This window comes from Acinonyx jubatus, chromosome C2 (genome assembly GCF_027475565.1).
Source record: "Acinonyx jubatus isolate Ajub_Pintada_27869175 chromosome C2, VMU_Ajub_asm_v1.0, whole genome shotgun sequence".
NCBI lineage: Eukaryota > Metazoa > Chordata > Mammalia > Carnivora > Felidae > Acinonyx > Acinonyx jubatus.
In genome coordinates this window covers 148,992,550-149,012,837 of record NC_069384.1, presented here as the reverse complement: position 1 = coordinate 149,012,837, position 20,288 = coordinate 148,992,550, and the positions used below count along the sequence as shown (strand labels likewise).

Here is a 20,288-nt window from a genome sequence, read left to right as displayed (position 1 = left end):
AACTCTTGTTACTGTGGATTTTGGTGCCATCTGATATCCCTGACTCTCTCCCTTCTTCCTGTGGGAATCTGCCAATTCGCTCCTATTTTTAAAATGACCCTGTTTATCTCCCTCCCTGTGATTTTTCTCCGCTGATGCAAAGATGAACGGCGAGTGGTTTGAGATGCAGAGCACATTTATTCAGAACTTCAGCTTCATTATTTTCCTAAGCCACAGCTTCTCTCTGAGCCTGGAGATTCTCCTGATTTGCTTGCTGATCTCAGTAGGTACGGCTGGGAGGGTAGAGACCAGGGGTGTGGGGGGGACCACAGCCTTCCCTCCACTCCGCCTCCCCCAACAGCTACGCCTTCCTCTTCAGCTCATGTCTTCCGGTTTCCATCTCATTTGTCACTCATCTGTTTTCCTACAACTCACATTCACAAAAGACTTCGGTTTTTATTTTTATTTATTTTTATCTTTTTTGTTTGTTTGTTTTTTTAGTAGGCTCCACGTGTAATTCGGAGCTCAAACCCGACCCTGAGATCAAGAGTCGTGTGCTCTACCGACTGAGCCAGGCAGCCACCCCAAAGGACCATGGTTTTTAGATTTCTTTTTTTAATATTATTTTATTTTATTATTAAAAAAATTTTTTTAATGCTTATTTATTTTTGAGAGAGAGGGGGGAGGCGCAAAGAGAGAGGGCTGACAGAGCCCCCGAAGTGGGCTCTGAGCTGAGAGCAGGCAGCCAGATGTGGGGCTCAAACTCATGAACTGTGAGATTATGACCTGAGCCGAAGTCTGATGCTTAACCAACTGAGCCACCCAGGTGCCGCAATTATTTATTTATTTCAAGTGTTTATTTTATTTTTGAGAGAGAGAGAGAGAGAGAGAGAGAGAGAAAGAAAATGAGTGGGGGAGGGGCAGAGAGAGGAGGACAGAGTATCCGAAGTGGGCTCCACTCTGACAGCAGAGAGCCCAACTCAGGGCTCGAACTCACCAACCACGAGATTATGACATGAGCTGAAAATCAAGAGTTGGTCACTCAACAGACTGATCCACCCAGGCGCCCCGGGTTTTGAGATTTCTAGCAGGGCTACCAACAGCCTCCGTGCATTTTTATTGCTCTGGTTTCACGCTATCTTCACTGCCCCTCCCCCCCGCCCCCGCCCCAGCTTTTGTTCCCAGCTGCTGAGATTCTGCCCAAGCCTGAGTCACCCAGATCCCCACCGTCAGGAGACCAAGGATGATCCAAATGGGCTGGGGACCCACAGACGGTTCATTCTCACTCCATGTCCTTCCAATTCCAGTTTTCCTCATCTTCCCACATGGCGTGGTGCCACCAGGCCTTGCAAATGTGGTCATCCGAGTTGGGATGGTTACATCATGGCCGACTCTACCTCCTTAACTTGCGTTCCCCTGCGGTTTTAATTTGCTGGTACTTGCATTGTCTCATGTCTCCAAAAGTCCTCAGTCACATACTTGAACCCAGGTTCTCATGCAATCCCCACCCTTTTCTTCTGGTGTAAGTTTCACTTCGGTGAACTGTTGGAGTCCTAATAAGAGAATCTCTGGAGTCCAAAGGACTTCGCACCAAATGTGCATGTGGGTGGGAGAGGAGAGGGAGAGAGATTCCTCCCTTTTTGTGGCTTCTTTCCTTCTGTGGCTTCATGTGCCTTGGGAGAGGTGGTTTCTTTCTCTTCCATTCCTTGTCTTCCCCTTGCTCAAAATCATATGCAGGTGGAAGGTAGAGGCCCCGTGGCAAGGGTAAACCTAGTGATGCCTCTTACCCATGCAGAACGAGGTTTGGTTGGCATGTCATTCCAATTTCCTCTCTTTTCTGACTTGTGAAATGCAAGTTGCTGTGAGATGAAAAAGCGTTCATGTACATACATCACCCAAGAAAGCTTCATATAGCTGCTTCTTAAGGCAGCTCTGTGTTCTGAACATTTTTAACCCTCTCTGGGATATGACTCCTTTAGAACAATGTAATCTAGTGACTTTCTCATACAAGGGTGCATTATACCAACAAACCCGTTTAACCTAGGACATTATTTACACCAGAGAAAAATCAGGCATGTGTGTGTGTGTGTGTGTGTTTTCTTCCTAGATATAGAACTCATTTTGTCTTAAATTCTGAGTCCCCATTTAAAATGTTTAGGCGACTACTTGGACTTTGCTCTCCACCCGTGTTTTTTTAGGAGCCCTCCTTCTTTGGGACCTTGGAGCAGTAAGCACTTTTGTGCTTGTATCTAAGAGATCAAAATAAAAGTGCCCTCAAGTCCAGGGACAAATGTACTCATCACAAGTGTCCTTGGCCAACAAGGCCAATATTTGTTGACCGAATACATAAGGAAAATATATTGAAGAAAAATATCATTTAGAGTTTTATTGAGTATTTTAGTAAAGACTTAGAAATGAAATTTCCAACCATCAGAGCATGAGAGCCCAAGCTCACACAACTATTCCAGAGGATAACTGAGTTCACCTAAGTATAAGCTGCCGTTTCTTCCATTCATCCGGGACTGGAGCCCAGGGTTCACAAGGTGTATTGAGCATGCCCTGTGTTGACGAGTGCTTGCTTTATTGGTTGATAGTGTCGCGGTGGGAAGTGTATGGGTATGGGCCAAATCATTTTTCCTCTGCCCCGAGCAATAGTATACGGGTATTCTTATTTAGGTTTTATCCACAATTAATATTTATAAGGTAAGACTTCATTTGAATACGTTAACCTCTCAGTATAATCTGACTTAATATATATCTTGATTTTTAAAAAATTATCTCAATTTCTTGGTATTTCTTATCGTGTCATCTACATCTTGGCTGTTTTGCAAAATTTCAATACCTTCAGATAAGAGCAAATATAGTAAATTAGCCTGTTTTCCAATTGTTGGTGTTGAAAGCAGTGCCTCGAAGAAAGTTTCAGGAAAATGAGCAAGGACACTGGATTCTGGAAAGGGCACTTGTGTGCAGGAAAGAAATTGAGCAGGGACATGGCTTTGTTTCTCACTAGCTGCATGACTTTGGACAAGTCGTTTAAGCCAACGTTCCCTTCTCAGGGCTGCCTTGCGGACTAAAGAAGATAAAAATTTGAGTTTAAAAGATTTAGCACACATACATGGAAATAAGCTTTCAGAAGGAATATTATAAAGGGTGCTAGTTGACAGAGGTCAGCTTTTGCATTTTTAGTCACATAGAACTCCAGGAACCTCAGTACTGTGATTAGAGTCTAGGTGGCCTGTTGATTGGTATAGGACAATACTTGGAGGCACTTTGGACTGGGAGAAGGATGTGTTGGTTCCATACTCTGGACAGAGAACCTTGCATGCACTACCTGTAACCACCCCCCCCCCCCCCCCCCCACCGGCTAAACAAACCCTGAGGTGGGACGGCCTTGAGGAACATGAGATATTTGGCAAAGCAAAACACTTTATCTTGCCAAGTGGGGTTTACAATGTTAGTGTAGGATTGTAGGATTGTGGAGCCAAAGGGCTCTGGACAAAGCAGGGGGAGTTCAGGAATTATGGGACAGAAGAAGCAGGAAGAAACTCCAAAGGAATAAGATGGATGAAGAGAAAGACTTTGGAAAGAGAATACAATAGACTTGATGGCAAAATTTAAGTATTACCAAATGGCTTGTGAGGTAGTCTTTGCTTCAGTGCCTCTTGAAATCTCCAATTTTTTTTTTTTTTTGAGTAGGATTTTCTTTTCCTTTTTGGGATGCATTAACGTGTTGAGCATGAATTTTTAAAAATGTTTATTATTTTTGAGAGAGAGAGAGACCAAGCAAAGTGGGGGAGGGGCAGAGAGAGAGGGAGACACAGAATCCGAAGCAAGCTCCAGGCTCTGAGCTGTCAGCACTGAGTCTGACCCAGGGCTCAAACCCATGAACCATGAGATCGTGACCTGAGCTGAAGTCAGACACTTAACCGACTGAGCCAGCCAGGCACCCTGGTTGAGCTCAGGTTGTGATCTCACCGTTCGTGAGTTTGAGCCCCACATCGGGCTCAGGACTGACAGCTCAGAGCCTGGAACCTGTTTCGGATTCTGTGTCCCCTCTCTCTCTGCCCGGCCCCCACTTGCACTCTGTGTGTGTGTCTCTCTCTCTCAAAAGTAAATGCACACTTAAAAAAAAATTTTTTTTAAGTAAAAAATGAGCTCTGACTGGAACCTCTTAAGTTGTGCGTCTCTCTCTCTTCCTCAGAAAGCTTCCTTTCAGATGGAAGCGACCAAAAGAAAGAGGATGCAGCTTATATGTTTGCTTATATACATACTCTTTGACCCAATCATGTGACCAGAGGGCATGAGGTTCTAGGATTTGCCCAGCTTCAGACACCTACCCAACCGTGGTCAAGGAGCAGTACCTGTTTCTGAAAAAGGTGGGGGGAGGCCGATCGAGGCCATGCAGATACAATCCTGGGAGAATAATATAGAGTTCTAGTGTGACAGGTTTCTTTTACCCCAACAGCCTTGTGAAGATGTCATCCTACTGTCTTCTGACGGCCAATGGGAAATACGTTGTCAGTCTGCCTGTCCTTCCATTGTAAGTAAACCGTATTTTCCCTTTGAAAGATTTTTCTCTTTGTCTTTCATTTTCTGAAGTTTCACTCTGATGTCATTAAATACGGATTTATTTTTATTTATTTTGCTCAGGACTCAAGTTTCTTCAATTTGAAGATACATATCTTTCTTCAGGGATGCATGAAAAAAAAGAGAGAGATTGTTGTATAACCATCATAATGGCAAAAATTAAAAATTATCAAGTGTTGGCAAAGATTTGGGGAAAATTCTGATAAGCCATCGATGAAAATTTATAAATTATCGTGGTACTTCTGGGGTGCAATCTGGGGATGCTAGCAAAACAGGATATTGTATAACTTATGATCAAGCAATTATTTTAAAAAAGCAATTATAATTTTAGGTACGGATCCTGGAGAAAACTTGCATTTATAGGAAAAGGAGGCACACATACAGCTGTTCAGCAAAGCCTTGTTTGCCATTGGCAAAAAAAAAGAGAGAGAAAGGGAAAGAAATTAATAAAAATGTCCACTAATAGGAGAATGAGTAAATCAATGATGGTATGTTCATAAATAAAATTTTGAACAGCAGTTAAGACAAAGTGAAACATATATACCTACACCAGATAAACAAATTTGGAAGACAAATGAGGAATAGAAAAAGCAAATAGTAGATGGTAAGTGCAATCTGATGCCCTCTGTGTACTTTTTAACCACCCAGAGTACTATATTTCCATAGTAAGCAGAAACCATGAGCTCTCAAATGCTCTCTATAATGGAATCAACTTTTAAAAAATGACAACAAAATGAAAACCTATCCAAGAAATATCCAAGAAATATCCAAGAAATATCTATCCCCCTGGAAGTCAAAAGGAAGATCTGAAATGATTCCTGGTTTGAAGAAATAACAAAAATTAAGTAAACAGAAATTAAAACCTGTATAGAAACGGTCAACATTATTAGCCAGACACAAATGTGTTTGGAGGGATAAGTGGGAGACTAGTGATCAGCCTCGGGTCTCTCCAAGGTCACAGGTCTTAGAAAACAGAACCTTTTCCCTGAGTCCATTTTGGACCTGGCTGGTGCTGTGGCTTCAGCAGGTGTCTGACATAGGGACAAAGGCGTAGAGTTAGAATATAACCTCCTTCCCAACCTTCCTATAGTAATAGGTGGGAAAGCATAGTAGAAGATAATGGAATGTTGTAGAATGTGGAGGGATGTAAAATGGGCAGTATTAGGAGAGGGAAGCTCAGAGTACAGGAGAGTGAGGGCATCCGAAACAGTCTTGTGCTGGGGTCTGGGTGGCCAAGCACAGGCAGATGTCTGTAGCTCCAACAAGGCCGTGGCTCTGTGTCCTTGAGCGAGCACAGCCCGATCCAGCCAAGTTTCAAAGGCAAGTGGGAATACGGGGGTAATGCCAGAGGAAGTCTGCTCAAGGTGTGGGGCTGGGGGGTGAGGGAAACCAGAGATTAGGGAGGAAGAATGCTGGACTCCAATGAGATACAGCTCAGAAGCCCATACCTCCACAAAGAAGGATCAGGCCACATGCTGTCCCAAGGCAGCTGGAAGGTGAGGCCAGAGGAGGCCACTTCTCTGGGCAAGTGGCAATAACAAGGCAGGGGAATTGAACTACACAGAGCCTTCAGGTACAAATGTTTCTCCTGCCTAAACTCAGGTGCTAAACGAACAACAAAATGAGAACCTCTACTATGAACACTTTTCAATGATAGATATGCGAGGCCATTACATTCCTGGGAATGACACCAAGGGGTGCCATGACAGACAAATTAGTGGGCCAGTCCCACTCAGATCCAATAAGGAAACTTAATATTCCTTCGGCCCATTTTAGATTTTGGCAAAGCCAGACCTCGTACTCAGAGCTTGCTTGGCTCTATCCTCCATATCATCCAGAAGATACAGTTATTACAGAAAGCAAAATTGGGGTGCCTGGGTGGCTCAGTCAGTTAAGCGTCCGATGTCGGCTCAGGTCATGATCTCACGGTTTTTGAGTTCGAGCCCCGTATTGGGCTCTCTGCTGTCAGTGTGGAGCCTGCTTCGGATCCTCTGGTCCCCTCTCTCCCTGCCCCTCCCCTGCTGAGTCTCTCACTTTCTCTCAAAATAAATAAAAAAAATAAATAAAATTAAAAAAAAAAGGAATGCAAAATTGAGAAGCCAATACATTGGTGTGTATTAATTCATGTAAACTTTGGATATTAGCACAGAAATGTTTATAACTAGAAATTACCGAATTCTCTGTGTTTGTCTGTTGTGGAAATAAAACCCCCTGGGGATGGATGAAAAATATCTGGAAATTACTTGAAACCGGTGGATAACTAAATGGATGTTACAACTAAAATGTGCTATAATCCAACTGTATTTTTTTGTCTTCTAAGGGTTGGCTTTGGCAAGCACCGTGCAGTGAATATGCAAAAAAAATTACATAAAGCCCCAAAAGCTGTTCTATGTAAACTTCCTGAGTGGGGGATTTTTGACCATAATCTTTGGTATATTAACTCTGATAATTCTGTATGTTAATTGATTTCATGTTCTGACGTTTTGACTGGTTTGGGGAAAACTGAATTGTCCCAAAGTTGAACCCAGAGTTGTGCTGGTAAATGTTTAACAGCTGGCTCTTTGGGTGGAAAGCCCTGATTTGCAGCGTTTGCCAATTTCCGTGGCAGAAATATGTCCACCATGGCTGATTGCAAGCCATGCGCGTGATGTCACTGAATGCAGAATCGGGAGCCATGTATACCGCCGACCCTTGTAAGTTGGCGTAGGCCACTGTATGTACCCAAGGGCGTATGTGAAACTGCAGTTTTTTACTAAAACTTCTGCCCCATAGATAGACAAAGGCACTAGTGAAAGAAAAAATATATAAAGGGAAAATAAAATAAATTCAAGTTGGGAGCTCAAATGGTGATTATTGACAGTGGATTTCTTTTTAAGAAGCGGTATTTGTGTATCTTCCGCATTTTATTATCTTTTATTATGCGAACGGGGTATCGATGTATCACACTGAGTGTTCGGAACTCTGCTTCATTGGTGTTCTCCTAGACAAAGGCTAGGGCTTCTTCCCTTCCAGATGTCGGTGTGAAGTCAATATGACCCAAGAAGCAATGGCACTTGCTTACCGTGAAGCCAGTTTCGGGGCGGCTGAGCTGAGGTTCAAGACAGAAGAAAAAATATGGAGCCTTCTGAACTTGGGGGAGACAACGCAATTTAGACCCATGGTTTGGTATGAGAATGTGGTGGGTTTTGAAAAAATTAATATTGATGAGGGGCGCCTGGGTGGCTCAGTCGGTTGAGTGTCTGACTTCGGCTCAAGTCGATCTCGCGGTTCGTGAGTTCAAGCCCCACATTGGGCTGTGTGTTGACAGCTCGGAGCCTGGAGCCTGCTTCGGATTCTGTGTCTCCCTCTCTCTCTCTCTGTCCCTCCCCCACTGGCTCGCTCTCTCTCTCTTTCTCAAAAATAAGTAAACATTAAAAAATTAAAAAAAATTAAATTACGTTGATAGTAATACAAACAAGGAAAATTAGTTGTTGAACAAATGAAATGGATTAATAAACTCTTCTGTAAGGGCAGGGCAAGAAGAACTTATTAAAATAGAGGTGAACTGGAAATCTCAATAAGAATGATAAGCATTTTTTAAGGGAGGCTTTATCTGTTTTGTCCCTACAGTGATTCACGCTGTTGGACATTTTTGCTATCATCCTGCCAAATTCCAGTGAGGATGTGGAAGAAGCTTATTTGTAAAGCTAGAGCCTGTGGCTTCTAAAGCTATTCTCCAGTGAAAAAAACAAATGCCCTTGGAGGATAGTTGATTTCATATTTCTGGGCAGGGAAAAAAATCAGGATTAGTTTGCGGCTCCTGGATGTTGAAAGAAAACAAGGTTGCCTCAGGGTATCAGAGAACTGTAGTCCATAATGATGTAAAATACATAAATAAATAAAAAAGATAAAACAGAACTGGCTGAGAAACATACCTGGTCTCTGAAATTGTTTACTTAAAAAGCTGTGTGCTGATGACTACAAATTATGTGAGGCCTACGCTTGAGGTTTTAAAACCAACAGTTGGAAAATGCCAGATGCTGGTTTTCTCTATGAAGAGATGGGCCGGTAGCAGGAGGGTGTCAGAAGGGGTATCGCAGGACATTATCAGTGTGCCAAAGATCTCCGTGAGATGCGGTTGGCTTGATTAGTCAAGGATGCCAGCAGATTGGAGAGAACCAGGATTTCTGGATATTCCAGCAATGACCTGTAAGAGTTCTTTGCCTCATCTTTCCAGTAGTAAATCACGATCTTCCCTAAGCGTTGCCAGCAGCGATTGCACGGTGGATAGAGGCATCCCCTGGAATTCACACGAAGTTTTATCAACTAGCCAGCATATGTGCACTATTGCAAATTATGTCATGTTGTGCTGGCCATTTATCCAACAAGGATTCACTGTGCACAGGCAGGGGCTCTACATCCTATCTCTGTATCACTTTTATTACCGTGTGGCTATGTGCCTTGGATAGCAAATCGGAGCCAGCTTCTCTACCTGACTAAGCCTCACCCGAAGGGGAGAAAATCCTACAGGTGTCACAAAACGTTAAATGGACACTGATGAACAAAAAATTTTGAGTGGGCAATACCAAACAAAAAAAAAAGCATGCTGGTAAAAAAGTATCAAAGGTATTTAAAAAGGAAAATGATAAATTAAAGGGAAAATATGCCATAAAAATGTAAATTTTAACCGAGCTTTTCTTTCTAAGGAGATTTTAAAATTAAAGAAGGAAAAGAGATCCTTTTGTAGTTCATAGTGTGACGATTGGATGTTCACGCCGTTGTGTGACATGTGCCTCCCTTAAACCTTGTTACGATGTTGGCACATTACCCGTCTGATGTGGAAAAAAAATAAAGAAAGAAGGAAAAGAAATAAGTGAAGGAACAGAAAGTACAATGATAAGGAGTAAGTTTGGTCATAAATATATGAGGGAAAAGACTCTTGCATTAAAAACAACCAAAAGTACCAAAACCAAGTGGAAAATGGGTCAACACCATGAGGGTTGATGTGTCTGTAACTAAGAATTAAAGGTACGATGAAACCAGTGAAGAAAAGGTCATTTGACACCAGTTGGTGCCTCTGATAACATCCCGCTCTTAGCAAAATTTGTATCTGAGACACATACTGTGGTTTATTCTGCAAAATTGGAATAGGACCAACTAACAACAGATTTATCATCAAGAAAGGATGGCACAGTTGCCTGCAATATGCAAGTAGGGGGTCAAACCACTTTCCCCAAAGGAGGTGGTAATGGAGGTGTGCTTTGGGCAAGAAGTCAGCAGCGCTGTGGGACAGTCTGATGGATGTGTGATGGAGCCACCCGGTGAAGACACAGTGGGATTAAGGGAGGAACAAAGGAAAGAGGGTGTTGGCTTTGTAGAACACATAGATCCAAGGAGGGGGGCTTCAAGCCTGTGGGCACCATCCATGGTCAGTGTCAATGACTTGGGATTGGCAGGTTCTCTTTGTTTAGACTTCTCCGCCATGGGGGTCACCGTCAGGATTACAAGTCAGATGGGCTTCATGGTAATGGAGAAAGACTACTGCTCTAAATAAACTGTCCTGGCTCCCACCATCTCTGAGAGACAAGTGGGACTCCTGGAGAGAGGGTAAAAAGGGAGGCTGTCAGCATATGAACATCCCTCCTTTACTGATTCTTTAAATAACTGAACAGAACGTGTAGCAATTTGAGGGATATTGTTCTGGACCCCACTGAACACCTACTGCATGGATGTACGTGAAAAAAAAATCCAGAAGGCTCTTTCCCTAGGCCTTCTATAAGCGGGAGAAACAGGGACATTTGCAGGCGGTGAACAGCAACTTGAAGAGAAGAAAAGGCTGACTTATTGGTGATTGTTGAGCAAGGCTGGGTTGTCAGCCCCATTATGTACACTCAGAAAAACTTAGGGCTATTTTGAAGAGTTCAAATTCTTTGCTTCACAGATTGGGGACTTGAAGTTGTTTTTGGAACAGATATGTAAATGCTGTCTCCTTTCTGTAGTCATAGGCTGGTGAATCGATAATTCGAATAATGCTCTACTTACAAATGCACTCATTCCTACCCTCACTCTCCCACTTCCCTTCTTTGCTTCTCTATTCATACTGAATGGGTTTATATTATGTAGTTTTTTGATGATGCCCCACTGCTTCCTGGTTCTTGCCATCACTATCTGACCTTTCTGTGGCCCAGCTGTGGCTTTCCCTCTAGGTCCTGGGCCATGGCTTCTACTTGGCACTGAGGATCTGGGCCATCTGCTTGGCTTTGCTCCTCTGACTAAATTCTAATACCCATGGGCCTCCATGCCCCCATCCCAAGGCACAAGTGGACCAGATTACTCATCTCTCTCATCGTGGGTCAATCTTTCTCTGTTCTCTTATATTGCAGAAAGAATTTTGCTTGAATTAATTCTTCACTAATATTAGTGTAACACAGAATGGATCCTACAGTTTCTTACAAGAGTGGGTGAAGTTTTGGAATAAGAAATGTTCCCATGCATAGGCGTCATCTGAGTCTGTAAGAGAGCTCCTGTTCTAAAACAATTCCTTAGAACCACAGACCTGTAGAAGGAGTATAGACATCAGTCTATAGTCCAACGAGCCTAATTTAACAGGGGAAAGAAAAAAACGAGCTCCAGAGAGGGTAGATGAATTGCCATGAGTCTCTCAGAAAAGCTTCACTGGCAGCCACACTTCCTGGCCCACTGTTCGAGACACTTTCTATCATTAAGAATGCTTTAGGGGGCGTCTGGGTGGCTCAGTCGGTTAAGCGTGCGACTTCGGCTCAGGTCACGATCTCACAGTTTGTGAGTTCGAGCCCTGCCTCGGGCTCTGTGCTGACAGCTCAGAGCCTGGAGCCTGCTTCAGATTCTGTGTCTCCCTCTCTCTCTCTGCCCCTCCCCGACTTGTGCTCTGTCTCTGTCTCTCAAAAATAAATAAATGTAAAAAAAAATGAAAAAAAAAAGAATGCTTTAGTAAGGTACATCATTCTGGAGATCGTGAGGACAACTTTGAGTAGGGAGGGAGGCAGAAAAAACATCTAGGAGGCTGTTTTGAAGGTCCAGGAAAGAGATGATGAGGGAATGGAGGCTAATGTTGAAGGAGTAGACAGTCATTCATTCATTGGACTCGAATTTCCTCACCCGCAAATGACACAAAGATCCATCTACCCCATCTGTACCATTCCCAGGGATCAACCATTCCAAGCCGAGGTCATGCTGTATATACGGAACCATGAAAGGGATCTCCAGGTGATTCAGCATGGGTAGCATGTAGGATGCATGTAGGAGCAAAGGGGGAGATAATCCACTCTGTGGAATTAGAGTTTCCTCGCAAAGTCTGCAACAGATGTTCATTTTACCCAAGGGCTCAGCCCTTGGGAAGTTTCCAGAGGAGGATCCGGCACAGATTGGAACTACTGAAAGCTCCACCTAAAGAGAATGCAAACACAACGACCACAGCTTCCGTCTGAGAACCGGGAGCCATAGCACAGTGGGCAGAGGAGGCGATGATGGAGGCCATGGGGGGACACCTGGAGCAGGGAGGAAGTGGGTGTCCCAGACCATGGCCAAGAGCAGTCCTGAGAACAGGGGGAATAGTGCTGAGGAAACAGGAGGGTCTGAGGCTGCCCCACTGGATGGAGCACACACTCGTTCACAGAGTCTTAAATGTATTTATACGTCAGAGCCAACTCAGCACACACTGGACACTGTTAAGTGTTTACTCACAATGAGTAATGCTTCCGAATGTGGTTTTCAGAACAAACCGATCGTTCCCATGCCCGGCCGAGCCACTTACCCATCAGCACAGACCATATAGCCACCATTTCTCCCCTTTCACTGACATGTGTTAAGGATTTACTGAGCTACGCCCTATCAGGTATTTCATAAGCTGACAGGCTACCTTACTTAGTCATACTTCAAGCTCTTTAAACATCATATTTTAGATGAGAAGAAAAGAAGGTCCAGAGACCCGCCCAGAAGTCACATAGCTGACATTTAGAGGATCCGAGATTCTGACACATGGGCATGCCCTCTTTTCCCGGTAAATCTCAGAGAGCTGATGCTGCCTGGTGTCCGCCTCCGAGGCTGCCAGGCCTTGGGGTTCCTTCCCTCAGGGACGGGTGATTCCCGCTGTTGCTGTCCCCTCCCCCGTGGAAGTGGCTGACCTGCTCCTACATGCTGCTCCTACGTGGTCTGCTCTTTGGAGCAAGACCAAAGATCAGAGGCCCCAGCTTCACATGGGAATTTGTACTGGCCAAAACCCTGCTTCTCACACCTTCCGGCCTTGCTCCTGATTTGGGCCACAGCCTATTCTCCCCAGGTATGCTCCATCATCTGTCTCGTTCATCTTAATTTAAATACAAAAAAAAGTCATCATTTATTGATGGCTTACTATGGGCCAGATACCGAACTTTAGCTGTATTTAATTTTCACACAGCCCTTTGAGACACATAGCTTTGTTATCCAAGTTTTATAGGAGAAGAAATAAATCAGCCCAGAGACATTAATAAGTCACTCAAGGTTCCGTAATTAGTCAGGAGTGAAGCTGGGATTTGAACCCAGCAGACCCGACCCTGGCTTTCTTGACTTCCGTATTGACCTGCCATCCCCTGAGGTTCTTGATTTTGCCACCTTGCCTAACTCCAGACACTGACCACAGCTCTTGCAACCCAGAGGAGGCTGGGGAAGGCAAGTTAGACGTGTGCCCAAGAAGAAAACCTGATTTTGATGAACAATAAACTGTCCCTGCCACGGTCCCCTTCTGATGAGTAACAGTCTGCATCTTCGTGCTTTAACTTTCTTCTTCAGTTTGCTTTTCTGAGTTTTCCAGGGCTCAACTGTTATGTATTTATAGTTTTCTACTTCATCGAGTGGGTTTGTTCTTTTAGGTCTGTGGCAGGTGGCAGGAAAGAAATTAAGTACGTGAGTGACGGTACAAAGAATGTATGATGAAGTATAAGAGGATGCCTGATTCTTCATCCATCTGTGGAAGGGAACATGGGGAGATAGTAGGTTGTTGGGTTTTGAAGAAAGGGCTACATATGGGTAACGTGCCGGATCGTACAGGACTTAGGATGCACCCTGGACGTTGCTCACTTCTTTATTGATATTTCTATAATTGTAATCTGGGTAACCGGATACCCTTCATGAGACCAGGCACATTATAGATGTAGATGACTGAGGAAGGGAACATCCATGCTTATCTGGAATTGTAGTTACGGATTTTTTTCATGAAGACAGAGCCAATAAAAATCACTGTATTTATAAACATTCCATATAAAAAAAGGCAGGGTCTTTCTCGTTTCCCTTGAAATGTTATTCTTCATTCTACCTTCAGTCTTGAATAAAGATTTCTTGACTTGGGGGCACCTGGGTGGCTCAGTTGGTTGAACATCTGCCTTTGGCTCAGGTCATGATCTTGCGGTTTGGGAGTTTGAGCCCCTGGACTGATTGTGATTCTCTCTCTTTTTCTCTCTCTGTCCCTACTCCACTTGCCTGTGCACACCCTCTCTCTCTCAAGGAAAAATAAACTTCAAAAATTAAAAAAAAAAAAAAAAAAGAAAACGAGATTTCTTGACTTGAATTTCATTAGTAAAACTTGTCAGGTTAATTAATGGAAATTCATGTATCAGACTAATGTGTAATATTGAAAAAAGAATTAAAGCTTTGTTTGTTGTTACTGAGTAATCTCCAACACCTGAATGAAGAAAGTGAGGTCCAGGGACGTTAAAGCAAGTCCTGGTTGATATTCCTAGCAATGCCTGCTCAATTTCAGATGGAGGGTAATGGGAAGACTTTGCTCCCTTCCCAAAGAGAGAGCCAACCCTTTTGTGTTTATTTTGTTTTGTTTTGAGAGAAAGCCAAGTCTTCTATGAGAGCCACATAATTGGGTTTCTACTCAGGAACTTCTGAGAAAGAAAAAAAAAATCAAAATAAATCTCCTTAAAGAAAAATATACCTGCAGTTCCAATATGAGCTTGTTTGTGTGAGAGGGTGATCTTGTCTTGTGTATTATGAGAACGAAGGATGAGGGGGGAACGTGTTAAATATCACCTAAGCAAATAAAAGAGACAAGTAAGATCTAAATTTCAAGAAATTGGGGCTGCGAAGGCAACCGAAATAAGCACAGAGGCTGCTGGAGAGAAGTGAGTAGAGGGGCGCCTGGGTGGCTCCGTTGGATGAGCGTCCGACTCCGGCTCTGTCATGATGGGTCATGATCAGTCATTATCGGTCATGAATGGTCATGATCTCACAGTTGGTGAGTTTGAGCAGCATCAGGCTGCTTGGGATTCTCTCTCTCCCTCTCTCTCTGTCCCCCCTCCCCCCTCAAAATAAATAAATAAACTTAAAAAAAAGAGAGAGAGAGAAGTGAGTAGAAAGGTGGCCCTCTGGTAGCGGATGTCAACAATGCACTTCCTGTAGATCTGGGCCCTGAATGCAGAGGGCAGGGAGAGAAGAGAAAGCAAGAGGCAGGGCAGCCACTCCAGGTTGGTAGGTGGCTGCTTTAATACGGAAGGAAACTTAACGAATGAGGCTTGTCTTGGTAGGCAGCAAGACGAACGGATTTTTTTGCGCCCGCTTGCCAAACCTTAAAAGCTTACACAGAGAGAGGCCTTAGTTGGGTTTGGTCACACGTACCCTGCAGGTGTCCTCAATACCACCTCGCTATTTCTTGGCGCAGGGTCTGGGAGCAGGAAATGCACAGAGAAGCGCATTCCGAGGACGGGGGTGGGGGGTGAGGAACTCTGAGTGCCCAGGTCCAGCTCACGGGTCAGCCCGCAGTTCTAATCTCTCCATGACCTTCTCCAACACACCCTCGTTTTCCTTTTAATCAGTAAATTCCATCAGCGAACGTTTGTAAGTTCCAGCCGGAGTCAAAACGGCCTCAGGCATCCCCGAGAAGGGAGGGGCAAGGTCAGACCACTGTCACCTCATCTTTCCCACAAACCTTCTGCGGAAGAAATACACACCAACAATTAACAACTGCAAACTGCAAAACTCAAGAAGGTTTAGTAATAAAATAGAGCAAAGGCCCGGTATACTTCTTATATTACTAAATGTGAATAGGTTCAAATCACCTATTAAAAAATATTTTCAGATTAAATCACAAAGCAAACTATACCAGCAAAACATCGAAAATAGAGCGATTCAGAAAAACTAAAAATAAAAGGAAGGGCAAAGTTACACTGAAACAGGTCCCCACCTCGACTGAGAAAAGACCAGCACTGTCACGATCTCAATATCAAACAAGAATATTAGTTCATGCCAAAGAGTATTAAGTGAGACTAGTGCTTTTTATATAACAGTAGTGTGGGCTTGATTCAAAAGTAATGAATATCTACTCACAAAACAATATAACGTTAACATTTGTTACACTGAAACTACAGGATATGAAAGCAAATAATGATCAAAGTATAGTAGATGGCTTTGACTTCTCTCATCCATAACAGAACAAGTAGGCAGAAGAAATAAGCCGGAGTATAGAAATCTTATTAACACAATTAGTGAGATAGATGTCATTGTCACGTATGGATGTAATTGACAGATATTATTCCTGAAAATATAGGTGACTATGGAAGATCAAGAAAATTGACCATTTCCTAAACACATACAGGGGGTCAACAGGTACATGAAACGATGCTCACCATCACTAATCATCAGGGAAATGCAAATCAAAACCACAATGAGATATTATCTCACACCTGTTAGATGTCTATTCTCAAAAAGATAAGAGATAGCAAATATCGGTGAGGTTGCAAAAAAAAGGGAAAACTTGTGCACTGTTGGTGGGAATGTGAACTGGTACAGCCACTCCGGAAAACAGTATGGAGCTTCCTCAAGAAATTAAACATAGAATTACCATATGATCTGGCATTCCCACTTCTGAATATATATACAAAGGAAACAAAATCGCCATCTCAAAGAGATGTGTACTCCCCTGTTTGTTGCAGCATTCTTCACAGTAGCCAAGATATGGAAACAACTTAAGTGTCTGTCCATGGATGGATGTATATAAAAATGTCACACACACACACACGAATATTATTCAACCATAAAAAGAAGGAAATCCCGCCATTTGTGACAAGATGGATGAACCTGGAGGCCATGATGCTAAGAGAAATAAACCACACAGAGAAAGACAAATAAATACTTTGTGCGATCACATTATATGTGGAAAAAAAAATCGAGCTCATAGAAACGGAGTGGGATGGTGGTTGCCAGGGCCTGGAGGGTGGGGAAGCTGGGGAGATGTTAGCCAATACAAACTTCCAGTTACAAGACGAATAAATTTGGGGGATCTAATGTACTACATGATGACTATAATTAATAATACTGTTTTGTAGACTTGATATTTGCTAAGATAATAGATCTCAAACAGTCTCATAAAAAAAAAAGAGGGGATAATTAACTCTGTGAGGTAACAGATATTAATTAGCTTGATTGTGGGAGTCATTTCAGAATGTATACATATACCAATTATCACACTGTATGCTTTAAAGATAATTTGCATTTTATTTGTCAAGTATACCTCGCTAAAGCTGGAAAACAATCCATAAGTTCCACGATGCAAAAGAAACAAAAAAAAGCAAAAGAAAAAAAGAAAAAGATTAATAATGATGAAACCCAGAAAGACCTTTTCCTTCTCCAATTTATTTATTTATTTATTTATTTATTTATTTATTTATTTATCAAAAATTTTTAATGCTTATTTAATTTTGAGAAAGAGAGAGAGATTGAGACAGAGAGTGAGCAGGGAGGAACAGAGGGAGAGGGAGACACAGAATCCAAAGCAGGCTCCAGGCTCTGAGCTGTCAGCACAGAGCCGGACATGGGGCTTGAACCCCCAAACTGTGAGATCATGACCTGAGCCGAAGTCTAACACTTAACCAACTAGCCACCCAGGCACTCCTCCAATTTAAAAATACCACCACAGCCTACTAAAAATAAAATTAAGAATTTAAAGCCTGGGTGGCTCAGTTGGTTGAGCATTGGACTCTTGGTTTCAGCTCAGGTCATGATCCCAGGGTCGTGGAATTGAGTCCTGTGTAGGGTTCCACACTGGGAATGGAGGCTGCTCAAGATTCTCTCTCTCTCTGCCTCCCCTGCCACCCCCTGCTCTCTCTCTCTCAAATAAAATTTAAAAATTAAAAAAGGAGGGTGCTTGGCTGACTCAGTTGGTGAAGCAGGTGACTCTTGATTTAGGGATTATGGGTTGGATCCCCACATTGGGGGTAGAGCCTGCTAAAAAAAATTTTTTTTAAAGTAAAAAAAAAAAAATACCACCACCATCATATCTCTCTCAAACAATTTTTGGTTAAAGAGGAAATAGAAACCAAAATTTCAGTGTTTTGAGAAAACAATAAAAATACTACAAATCATAAGGGATACAGCTAAGTAGGCCTTAAACTCTAATTTCAAGAAAAAAAGAATGAAAGTAAGTGAAATAAACACTTTACTCAAATGTTCAAAAGTAAACAGGTAATCCAAAGAAACGCAGAAGAAAGGAACAATGAACATAAAAGCAGAAACTGACCAAGTGGAAAAGAGAAAACCAAGTGTTTTCTGAGTGGTCCACAGAGAGCTTAAATAATGATTGCACCCCAGGCCAAAAATGTGGCGCAAGCTTTCATCAAACTGAAGAAAAATACCAAGGTAATTGATGTTGTCAAATGAAATTCACTGCCAATTGGCAACCTGATGGATTAGGAAGAGAACGTGTTTAGCCAACATTTATCGAATTTGTTTCAGTGCTTTGCCAGAGCACCAATACAATGCCAATGATGCTGTGGGCTGAGAAGAAATTCATTAAAATTCAAGGAACCAAAACACCTTTCTCAAAGGTATTTGAAAAAATGCCAGCCTTTCACCTCACTCAATTTTAATAGACTGGTTCTGTGGTTGAATAGTTTGGGGCAAAAAACTAATTTTATGTGTTATGCTGACTGATTATGGAGTGTCCAGTTTCCACATTATTTCTGGGCGTTTTTGTGAGGGTGTTTCTGGGTGAGATTAGTATTTGAACTGGTGACTCAGGAAAGCAGATTGCCCTTCCCAGTGTGGGTGGGCACTATCCGTTTTGTTGAAGGCTCAGAAAGAGCCAGTGGCAGGGAAAGAAGGAGTTTGCCCTTCTTTTTTCTACCTCACGGTTGAGCTGGGACATCTCATCTCATCTCAGGCCCTCAGATTGTGATACACATGATCTGCTCCCTTGGTTCTCAAGCCTTTGGACTTGGACTGAATGAAACCACTGGCTTCCCTGGGTCTCCACCTTGCAGACAGCAGATCCTGGGACTTCTAAGCCTTCACAATCCTGTGAACCAATTCTTCATAATTTATTTCCTCTCATACATATGTACCTCATTGGTTCTGTTTCCTGGAGAGCCCTGACTAATGCACGACAAACTGTATTCCATTTATGGGGAGTAATAGTTCCGAGTAGCATATTAGGAAACTCTGGTAAGGATTCTACCTTTCCAAGCAAACAAGTTTCTACAGTATCTCCTAAAGTGATTTGACCACAGAATCCTTTTTATACATAACATCTCTTAATACTCCATGGAGCACAGGTTGGGATATGCTGTCTCAGAGTTTGCTCATTTTATAGGAGTAGATTAGGAAAGATGCAAAATATTGTTTTTAAGAATACCATCGATATGTATTCACTCAGTGGTCAACCCTCTAATATGTATCAGTAACAATTTATCTTAATTGACCTTAAAAAAGCTAATTTGTGAATTTCCTTCTCCAGGAAGGAAAGGTCCTCTTCCTGCCAAATTCTTTCTCAAGGTATTGATGTTATCTGGAATGCAGTGAAAATTTATTGACCTTTGCTGATGATTATAACCTTTGTAGCTAAAAGGTGACTTAGAAGGGAAGGATTAGAAACAAGAAAAAACTCCTAGAAAATAAACATTGAAGATGTATATCAGTTTCTAAATAAAGCTAGACTTCTACAGATTGTTATTAAAGTCTAGAAATCAAATAGTAAGTCTTACAAAGACTTTCTTTTTTATATTATAAAGTAGTTCTGAGAACAACTACCCAAAGCCATCATCTCTAAGAGCACTCAGACCAGGTGAGCCAGCACAGGCCTGGGGCACACAACTGGGAAAGGGAACAGACCCTCTTTCTGCTCTTGGCCCCAACATGGGGCTCAAAATTATAACCCCAAGATCAAAGTCACATGGTCTTCTGACTGAGCCAGCCAGGCACTCTCATGAGTGACGTTTTTACATTCCAGAGTGCATACCTAACCTTCTTCTTGTTCTTCCAGCTCTGTGTGCTTTTCTCCCAGCCCTTATGCTCTCCTTATTCAAATGCAGCAGATGACATAGAAGGAGGAGCTGTCCAGGATACTGAGATCAGTTAGGAGGGCCCTGGTCCCAAACCATGAATTATTTGGTCATTTCTGAAGATTATATACCAACATGATGCTACTGATATACTTTCTACAGGCTTGGAAGTTGCCTTTTTTTCCCTCATCAGTGGTGGGCAACTTTCAGGGTGGTGTGGAGACTATGTGGGCTTTGGAACCAAGCAGTTGAGGGATTGGTTTCAGCACCATGACTTTCATCTGTGAGACCCTGAGAACATCATTTCTCTGAGTCTCAGTTTCCTCATCTGTATAATAAAAAAATATTATCCTCTCAAGAGGATGGTTGAAAAGATTCCAAGTAATAAATGTAAACTGTTTATTAAAGGTCCTGACATCTAGTAGGTGCACACAAAATGATAACCAGATGGTA

The 20,288-nt window shown here is 42.6% G+C and overlaps 1 protein-coding gene and 1 non-coding gene across 4 annotated transcripts in view; both read left to right on the top strand.

The window, feature by feature from the left end:
* The window catches only part of MOBP (myelin associated oligodendrocyte basic protein), a 51,848-nt gene extending 43,369 nt beyond the window's left edge, over nt 1-8,479 (top strand). For all 3 annotated transcript variants that reach the window (XM_027040747.2, XM_015062784.3, XM_053221640.1), the window contains exons 6-7: nt 4,445-4,519; nt 4,630-8,479. The gene's annotated coding sequence lies outside the window, so the exon portion shown is untranslated. The remainder of the gene's footprint in view (nt 1-4,444; nt 4,520-4,629) is intronic.
* An 801-nt stretch (nt 8,480-9,280) lies between these two features.
* On the top strand, nt 9,281-9,383 carry LOC113594184 (small nucleolar RNA U13). The gene has a single exon (XR_003414513.1). It is a non-coding gene; the product is annotated as a small nucleolar RNA U13 (small nucleolar RNA).
* The last annotated feature ends 10,905 nt before the right edge of the window (nt 9,384-20,288 follow it).